The sequence below is a fragment of the Manis javanica genome, chromosome 7, assembly GCF_040802235.1.
Source record: "Manis javanica isolate MJ-LG chromosome 7, MJ_LKY, whole genome shotgun sequence".
NCBI lineage: Eukaryota > Metazoa > Chordata > Mammalia > Pholidota > Manidae > Manis > Manis javanica.
This window is the reverse complement of record NC_133162.1, coordinates 73,408,703-73,417,895: the sequence shown is the minus strand read 5'-3', so window position 1 is coordinate 73,417,895 and position 9,193 is coordinate 73,408,703. Positions and strand designations below refer to the sequence as shown.

The following is a 9,193-nucleotide window of genomic DNA, read 5'->3' as shown; positions in this document are numbered from 1 at the left end:
ATATGGGAATGGAGTTTGGTGAAAATAATAAATTAGAAAAAGAGGGACTAATGCACAAAAATGTAGAAAGAAAAATAGGGAGTATGTCAGATTTCATGATCTCAAGAAGCCTAGACTGTGAAAATGAAAAAAAAATTGACATATTTCAGGGTTGTGGAAAAATCGTTTCTTTTCAGAGTTCAAGTGTTACCCTAGACTTGATACTTTACCATTTAACTTGAACAAAGACCTTTGAATATTCTCAGTGATCATCAATTATAATAGGTTGATAATTTGATCACTAATTTAGCAAAGAATCCAAGTTACAGATTTATTGAGTACTTGAGATAAGCTTTTACAGTTTTTAAAATTATTACCTTCTCAACGAATACTATTTGCTTTCTGTGTGGATTGTTTAATGCCTTAAGGACAAAACACTGATAAATATGTGATAACTACTTTTTATCACAGTTCCAAATTATAATCTTTTTAATTCCTCCTTCCCCATTCCCCAACATGATAGCCAGAGTTAGGGATAGAAACAAATATGGAAGTTCACTTTCACAGTTCCCATGGCCTTTCTCATTGTACTTTCGTTGATGAGAAAGGTCATAACAGCATGGAGTGCAAGGCTGAACCCTAGATAATGAAAGGGAGCATGGGGCAACTGATCAGCAGGGGCTACAGAAATGTCGGGTTTGGACAGTTAAGCAAAATGGCAAGCAAAGAAAGGAGTAAAAATGCTTTTGTTGAGCAAAGAAAACAGGCAAAGACCATCAGCAAACAGGAGATCTCCATAAAAATTTGAAAGATGTTAGAAGGATAGCTATTGTATCAGAGCAGAAACAACCATTTATACTGCTTGTGTATGAGGATAAGGACAAGAAAGAACCATTTTGGCTCCAGGCTCCGAAATGATTAATACTGTGAAGGATGGGAGTGGGACATGAAAGGAAAGCAGTGAAATTAACGTCCAGTTGTAAATGGAACATTACCTTCATCCCATATGCACATACCCTCCTACCCAATCTCTGTGCACTATCAACCGGGGATTTACCCTCCGGTGAGAAACAGTTACTTAGTGGAACTTGAATGGCTCCAAGGGAGAGACTTCCGTGTTCTGACATCTGGGTTCCTGACAGTAAAGCAGTTATCTTCTACTCTAATACACTTAAAACAGCTAGAAAATCAGTAAAGATATATGACAATCAACTAACTTGACATTAATAGAACACCCAATGCAGCATAATACACACTCTTTAAAAGTGCACATACCATGGGCTATACATTTTAAATACTAAAAGAATGGAAATCATTAAAGATAGGTTCTATCATCAGAACTGAATTATATTAAAAATGACTGAGATCTGTAGAGTTCACAGATATTTGGAAATTAGACCACACTCCAAAATGAGCCATGGCTTAATGAGGAAGTAACAAGGAAAATTTGGGAATACTTTGAACTGAATAAATATATCAGAATTTGTGGTTTGCAGCTAAAGCAGTATGAAACTTTAACAACTTCATGTCAATAAATTCAACAACTTAGATGAAATGTAAAAAGTCCTTGAAAAACAAACTACCAAAGCTCACACAAGAAAAAATAGAATATTTGAATAGCTCTTTTAAATTAGTTGTATTTGTGGCTGACAACTTTCCTGCAAAAAAAATAAATAAGACACAGACCCAGATGGCACAAGTGAATTCTATCAAAATTTTAAGGAAGACGAAACAATTCTACACAAACCCTTCTAGGAAGGGTTACTTACCAACTCATTATATGATCAACATTACCCATATACCAAAGCCAGAGAAAGACATAAGAAAAGAAAATCATAAACTGGTATCCTAAAAATCAGTTTTAAAAAGAGCAAACTAAAACCGCTATCTGTACAGCTGGTAATACATTATGCTCAAGTTGAGTTATCCTAGAAATGCAGTGCTGCCTTAGCATTCAAAATCACTGTATTCCATTTTAACATACTAAACAAGAAAAACCATATCTTTTAAAAATGTAGAAGCAGCATTTGAAAAAATTAAGCAGATATGATTAAAAATTATCAGTTGATTAGGGATTAAAGGGGTCATTAATATATTGGGCACCTGTGGAAGAACCTACATCTGACATCATACTTAATGGTCAAATAAGGAGTATTTCCTCCTAAGATTGGAAATAAAGCAAAGATATCTACTCACTACTTGTAGTCAACATTGTCCCAGATGTTCTAGCCAGTCAACAAGGCATAAGAGGGGGATTGGGGAAGGGGGGACACCATGAGTCCCAGCATCCACCAAGCATCAACCTGCACTGGGTTTGAGGTGACCGGGCTGGGGCTGGGGACCAGAACAGAGTGGACAGCTAAAGGCCATGGCTAAGCCGGCTCTAAAGAGAACAGATAGACCCAGACACATGAAGGAAGGATACCCCATGACAGTGAAGACAGACGAGTTAAGTAGCTGCAAGCTAGGGAACACCAAGGTTGGACAGCCACTACCAAAAGCTAAGAGAGGCACAGAACAGATTCCTAGAACCATCAGAAACAGCATGGCCCTGCTGGCATCTTGATTTCAGACGTCTGGCTCCAGAACTAGAAGAATAAATTTCTACTGTTTTAAGCTACCCAGTTTGTGGTACTTTGTTACAACAGCCCTAGGAAACTAATACACAGATCATCAAAAGTGGTTTTAGGACACTTGGTTTTTCATTTGAAAAAAAAATTAAGGTAGATCACTATACCATAAAAAATTACATTCTTAATAGATTAAAAATCGAAACATGAAAAGCAAAACTTTACCCTTTTGGGGGAAAAAAGTAGGATATCTTTGTAACTTCAGTGTAGAAAAGAATTAGAAAGCCCTAAGAAAATATTGATACATTTGCATCAGAATTAAAAAGATTCTGTACAATATATGAGGGTACAAATCAAAGTAAAAGATAAGCCACAGACATCTTACTACAGTGATGGACAGTGACTGCAATGGGGTGGGGAGGGGGGCTTGATAATAAAGGTGAATGTAATAACCACATTGTTTTTCTTGTGAAACCTTCATAAGAGTGTATATCAATGATACCTTAATAAAAAAAGTAAGCCACAGACTGTAACCTAAATGTAGTTAATATATAAATATATAAATGATATGAGGAAATCCTACAAATGAAAGGACAAGTCACCCAATAAAAAATACAACGAATATGAACACGCAATTCACAGAATTGAAAATAAATGGTCATGGATAAAAGATTGGATTAAAAATTATGACACTGAGACAGTGGGACACTATTCAAAATTAAAATAAATCAGTTCTATATATATCAAGGGCATATCAAAATATTAAAAATGCAGGTTGCAACATAATTTGTGCATAAAAGACAAAGCAATACTATATGGATACATACACAAATTTAAACATGAACTGAAAAGTTGCCACATTAATGTTTGCCTCTAGAAAAGGGGAAAACATAAGAACAGGATTGAGGAGGGGAACAAGGGAACTTGGGTGTCAGCTCTCATATTCTGTTCATTTCATTGAAAGGATATCTGAAGAAAAAAATTTGCTAAATCAGTAGTGAATGCTAAGGTACTTGTTATAATGTTCTCTGTCATTTCCTGGATCTTTTATACTTCTGAAAAAGTAATAAACAGCAAAAAAAAAAGGAATACAGAATTTGAAAGAAGACAAAAACTTTGCTGTAATATTGTCTATGTAGAAAAATATAAGGAATCTACAGTTTTTGTAACTAATAAGTGATTTTGGAAAAGTCAGGAAATGAGCAATGTATTAGCAACAATTAAAAGTTGAAATTAAATATTTGCAGTAGCATCAAAAATGAAATATTTTTAGGGATAAATTATCAAAATATACATAGCCTATACACCTAAAATGACAAAACAATGCTGAGAAAAGTCCTAAATAAACAGAAATACACCATATTTATGCATTATAAAACTCAAAAACTTAAAAAGTCAAAACAATTATTAAGAAGTCAAGAAATTTTTCCTAAGCTAATGTAAAGCTACAGTAATCAAGATAGTATGGTATTGGAGTTAGGGCAGACGTACAGATAATTGGTACAATAAGGCCCACCCACATTTTCAGTTGCTTTCCAACAGACATAAAGATAATTCAATGGAGAAAGAATCGTGTCTTCAACACATGATGCTGGAACAATTAAATATCAGTATGGAAAAAATGAACAATGTAAATAAACGTAACCACAAAATACAAAGCACCTAGAAGAAAATCTTCTGTTAGAACATGAAAAACAAACTATAAAAGAAAAAATTGGTAAGCTGGACTTAATTTTTTTAATTCTGCTCTTTGAAACTTCATATGAAGAAAATAACAGTTTTATGAACTGGGAGAATATACTTGCACAACATATATCTGATACAGGAAGACTTGTAGCCAAAATAGATAAAGAACTCTTACAACTCAATAAAAAGACAATCTGATTCAAAAGTAGAAGATTTGAATGGGCATTTTATTAAGATAAGCAAATGGCTAGTGAGCACATGAAAGGATGCTCAATATCACTCATCACTAGAGAAGTGCACATTGAAACCACAATGAGATACCACTACATACCTAGAACAGCTAAATTTAAAAGACATAACAGTACCAAGTATTGGCAAGGACATGGAGCAAGTTGCTGGCAAAAATGCAAAATAGCCATTTGGAAAACAATTGAGCTCTTCTTAAGTGAGATACCTATCACACAGCCTCGCAATCCACTCCTAGGAGTTTACCAAAAAGTAGTCAAAATACATGTTCAACCAAAGCCTTTATGTGAATGTCCATAGCAGGCATAATATCCATAATGGAAACAACCTATGTGTCCATCAGCAGGTGAATGAGTAAACAATTATGGAATATCCATACAATAGAATAATTTTTCAGCAATAAAAAGAAACAAAGTCCTGATACAACATCAGGGATGAATAACAAAACATGCTCAGTGAAAGAAGTCCGTCTCTTTTCCTCCTTGCCTGCTTGAAGATCCACTGCCATCATGAATGACACAGTAACTATCCAGATCAAGAAATTCATGACCAATCGACTACTTCAGTGGAAACAATGATTATTGATGTCCTTCACCCTGGGAAGGCAACAGTACCTAAGAAAGAAATTCGGGGAAAAGTAGCCAAAATGTACAAGACCACACCAGACATCATATTTGGATTTGGATTCAGAACCCATTTTGGTGGTGGCAACAAGACAGTTGGCTTTGGCATGACTTACCATTGTTTGGATTATGCAAAGAAAAATGATCCCAAACACTAGACTGGCAAGACATGGACCGTATGAGAAGAAAAAGACCTCAAGGAAACAACAAAAGGAACACCAGAACAGTGAAGTAAGTCAGGGGGGCTGCAAAGGTCCAATGTTGGTGCTGGCAAAAAGGAGTGAAGATCCTGCCTGACTTTATCTGTGGTTATTGTGAGGATTTTTATGAGAGGATTAATAAACTAAGAACTTTTATATGGGGGGAAAAAAAAGAAACCAAAATGCTACATAATATATAGGAAATCTAGAAAAGGCCGATCTATGAGAGGAAGCAGTTCAGTTATTGTTAAGGGATGGGAGAGAGGTGATTGACCTCAAAGTGGCATGAGGGATGGAAATGTTCTCTTCGTTGTGGTGGCAGTTACATGACTGCATTCACTTTAAGTATTTACATAAAATAGACAACTGTAAATAAACTGTACATTGTATATAAATATAAATCAATAAAACTGATTGAAACACACATATATGGATACACACACCAGTGCACACCATTCTCTTATTGTGACAATACAACATGAGATCTACTCTTAAATTTTCAGTGTGCAATACAGTATTGCTAACGATGGGCACGTTACACAAGAGCTCTAAAGCTATTCATCTTGTGTGTGTCTGTGTGTGTGTGTAGCTTAATCTTTAGAAAAACATGTTGTCTACACTCTTTTCCTTTGAACAAACTATTTCCTGGGCCAGGTTTGGGTCTGCTCCTTCACACCCTGTGGTTTTGCATGTATGAGAAAGGGACAGGACAGATACTGAAGCTTTATATATGTTGAACCGCAGCTCCTCATTTCCTCCCCCACAGCCTCTGGCAACCACCATTCTACTTTTTGTTTCCATGAGTTTGACTATTATATTAGGTACTAGAGCACAACATTTTGGAATATTCAACACTGCTTTATTGTTTCATCGGATCTCTCAATTGGCAGTATTGGCTTTACTGTGGGAAATTAGGGTTATATATTCTTTGCTCTCATACAATGCTAACCATGGGTTTCTCTGAGCTCAAGGAATCATTCTCCCCACACAGTTGCAGGGAGTTTTCCTGGGCCACCAACTTATCCCTATTTTCCTCCAAACACTGTGACTCATTTACATCCGTTTTCTTCCCAAAGTTCTGAGGCTGAATGAGTCTCAGGACTTTGCAAAAGTTAAAAATCTCCATTTATGAAAGTCCTTTGGTGCTTCCTCCTCTTGAACATCTACCACTAGGTTCTCACTTTGGGGAATCTGATGAGATACTTGTCCTTTTCCTCAATAAACTCCTTTTCCTAGTTTTCTTAATTTTCTTCTAGTCTTATTACTATGGAAATTTTGAACAACAGAAACTAGATAGAATGAATTAAGGTTGCTCCATGAACTAATTACAGTTTCAAATGTTATCAGCTCATTTTCCTATGCAGTTTTCATCCCTATCTCCTGTAAGAATTGAGAGGATTAATACTTATGAAACTCATCAATTAACTTAGTATTTCTTAAAGTTACCTGTTCACAGGATACTGAACATCAAGAGCTCATGAGTCATAATACATGTTTGGGTTAAAATACCAATAAAAAATTCTCAAAAGTAAATTAATTATTTTAATCATGTTCCAGTGATGCAGCAAGCAGCATAGATGTTTACAATGGATCAACAACAGCTATCACAGATACATTATAAAACAATGCCCATCACACCAGCAGTTATCCAAGAGATTATATTTGTCAACAGTAAATGGGCAAATGCTACCTGTGTACCAGGGGACAGAGTGGAATATGCCACATATGCATGTACTTCTGGGGGTATGGCACAGTTTCTCAAGGAGCAGGTTGTTGCACAAAAGTGTGTGTGTGTGTGTGTGTGTCTGTGTGTGTGTGTAGCTTAATCTTTAGAAAAACATGTTGTCTACACTCTTTTCCTTTGAACAAACTATTTCCTGGGCCAGGTTTGGGTCTGCTCCTTCACACCCTGTGGTTTTGCATGTATGAGAAAGGGACAGGACAGATACTGATTCCCTATTCAGTGAGCTCCTACACATGTTGTGAACTAAGTTTTAAGTTTATATTTCCTGCCCTGTCCTCCCAAGTAAACTCCAGACTTAGTATCCCCAGACCCAAACCTCCTTCATTCCTCTTCCTCATCTGAGTAATGACACCACTTTTTTCAGTTGTTCAGGCTAAAACCAAGGACTCATTCTTTATTTATCCTTTTCCCTTCTGTCACACATTCAGTTACTCAGCAAGTCCTAGCATTTTTACCTTCGAGATATATCCTAAATCTAGCCCATTCTCACCACCTCCACCAGCACCATGCTGGTCAGGCCACCATCACTATTTACCTGGCTTTATTGCAATCATCTCTTAATTCCATTTTTCTACCCTACGACTAATCTCCACACAGCAGCCAGTTATCTTTTAAAACACATGAGTCTCATCACATCTTTCCCCTTCTCAAAAAACCTCCAATGTCTCATGCCTCATATTGAAAATTACTGAGTATCATAATTCTTCCAAGTGGTAAAGATACCTCAAGACAAATGCTGGGCATAGAAGCCACAGGGCATAAATCTGCAAAGAAATAAAAAGCCAACCTTTTCAAAGAATATTGCTTCTCTCTCACTTACCAACTTTACATTTCCCTGTATGGCCCCGGAAGATGGCTGGTTAGCCAGAGACAGGTAAGATTCCTCAAGGGAGGAACAACCTAAGACAGGCACAGTCACAGGGGGGCCATCAGGTGAGAAATTGGGGATCAACAGAGATGAGGCTTAGAACCTCAGCCCCCCCTGTTTTGAGAGAAATCTTCTGCATCCGTGGATGTTTTGTTGCCCTTGTCTAGCTTGGATTAATACTTAGTCTATACGCACAGACCTGATCATCTACATTTGCCCTCTTACAGCACTAAATTATGTTTTCTACCTTTATCTTGCATCTACCTACCACTTCAGCATTTTATAAAAAAAAATACAGGAGAAATGTGGGATTCACATATAAATCAAGTATAAAAATCAAATGAATAATCATATCTGACTTGATTGTTTATAGTTCATGATGTGTGATCAAAACCGAAAGTTTCTGTGATATGACTGCCCTTGCACTGTTCACCATGTAAGAACTTGTTCATTATGCTTCAGAAGATTGGAGACTGTTGAGAATTAGGCTTGGGGTTGATTAATGATTGTGCATTGAGTCCCCTATACAGAATTTTATTGTTGTTAACAACCATTTGATCAATAAATATGAGAGATGCTCTCTCAAAAAAAAAAAAAAAAACCTCCAATGTCTTGTGATGACACTCACTAACCTCCAAGTTCTTCAGTCTTCCTCTGGATCCTACCCCCCCTAAACTCATCTGGCACTATTGCTCTCTTTCCACTCCAACCACACTAGCCTTCTTACCACTGCATGAACAGCCTGGTTCATCCCTATCTCAGGCCTTTACACCACTTGTTTCCCTCAGACTGATTCACAGTTTTGCACCCCGTTTTTATACAGATCTTTGCTCAAATGACACCTCCTCAGGCATGTTCTTTCCAGACCACCTTATTTCTCTCCCCACTTTTAAATCATTATTTCATTAAATCATCCATTTGCTCATTCTATATTAGGCTTAAAACTTGAAGACACATCTGTGGATAAACTGATAGTGTCCACCATTTATTGGGTAGAAGGCTGGTGAGTAAACTCAAATGACAAAGAGGTGAAGGACCATTTTGATCAAAATTAGGGGCTCAGGGTTTCTCAGATAATGTCTTATTTGAGTTTGAATAAATCAGGGAAGGGGATGAGAAGGACTTTCCATAGAGAATTTTTCCAAGGAAAGCATGTCAAGTGAACAGAGGTGGGTATTCAGAATGGATGGAGCATAGTGTACAAGTGGGGAAGAAGTAAGTTATGTCTGGGATAGGGAGGATCCATACACAACATTGTGTATCACACAAGGAAGTAA

The 9,193-nt window shown here is 36.7% G+C and overlaps 1 pseudogene; it reads left to right on the top strand.

The window, feature by feature from the left end:
- Positions 1-14: 14 nt before the first annotated feature.
- On the top strand, positions 15-8,944 carry LOC140850420 (small ribosomal subunit protein eS24 pseudogene; annotated as a pseudogene).
- The last annotated feature ends 249 nt before the right edge of the window (positions 8,945-9,193 follow it).